The following is a 993-nucleotide window of genomic DNA, read 5'->3' as shown; positions in this document are numbered from 1 at the left end:
AAAATGACAAATTTAAACAATGTGTTTCCATGAACAAAAGTCAGCTGTATAGCCACTTATACCTCAAGTAGGATTTTAAAGAAGCTACTGATATTTTAAGAACCATGAAACATCTTATACCATATATAATAAATCAGGATAGAAGCTTATACTTTATTATTTACTAATAAACTTTTTCTGATTAAAAAATTGAAGTTTTTATATGTGTTTTGTTGAAACATCCTTTGGCTGGTTATCTATTTAAGTAACATATTCATTATATTCTCCTAACAAGTCTTAAAAAAAAAAAAAAGATTGTCAATGTGTTTGTAATAAAGAAAATATTTCCAGGGTTTAGTGGGAGGAAGGGAAAGGGAACTCAAGCGTTGACGTTAGAGTCTGTAAGAATATATTCCAGAATCGTTATCCCACATCAGTATATTTACAATAACCACGGTCTCTGAGAGGGAATTTTATTGCTCTTACACTTTGCGTTTTCATAGATATATGAAAGAAAAAAGCTGTGGAATCAACCAACTTGGAGAATCAGATCAATGAATGTGGCCATTAACACAGGATAGAAAAGAAATGGATCGGACAGCATCATGGGCATCAGACACGGGGTCAGCAAACTTGAACTTAAGTCATTTTATTCATGAGATTATTCATGAGTTTATAATCAGCTCATTAATTAACCCATTAGGTTACTAATCAACATATGCATGCTTTAATTCATTAATTTGTTAATTCATGCATTCGTTTGTTAACCAACATACACGGTGTTTAAAGCCCAGGTGCCTCGTATTGCACCCAGTGCTGGGGAAAGAACGGTACCTAAGCATACTCTGCGCTTAAAGGGAAAACAATGGAAGTAACAGGAACATGGTATCACAAATATAAATATGATCCAGACTAAACAGAGCCAAGTATTAGTCGCTCCGTGAGACTTGGGAGGGGTACGTATCTTCCAAATCTGAAAGTAGGAGAGGTATCTGGAAACCTTCCCAGGGAAAT

The 993-nt window shown here is 34.5% G+C and overlaps 1 protein-coding gene across 1 annotated transcript in view; it reads right to left on the bottom strand.

Moving 5' to 3' along the window:
* TMTC2 (transmembrane and tetratricopeptide repeat containing 2) overlaps positions 1 to 993 on the bottom strand; it is a 456219-nt gene that overhangs the window by 220154 nt on the left and 235072 nt on the right. The window lies entirely within an intron of this gene.

Source organism: Propithecus coquereli, unplaced genomic scaffold (genome assembly GCF_000956105.1).
Source record: "Propithecus coquereli isolate 6110/MARCELLA unplaced genomic scaffold, Pcoq_1.0 Scaffold264, whole genome shotgun sequence".
Classification (NCBI taxonomy): domain Eukaryota; kingdom Metazoa; phylum Chordata; class Mammalia; order Primates; family Indriidae; genus Propithecus; species Propithecus coquereli.
The sequence above is the reverse complement of the archived record's forward strand: the minus strand, read 5'-3'. Positions and strand labels throughout refer to the sequence as shown.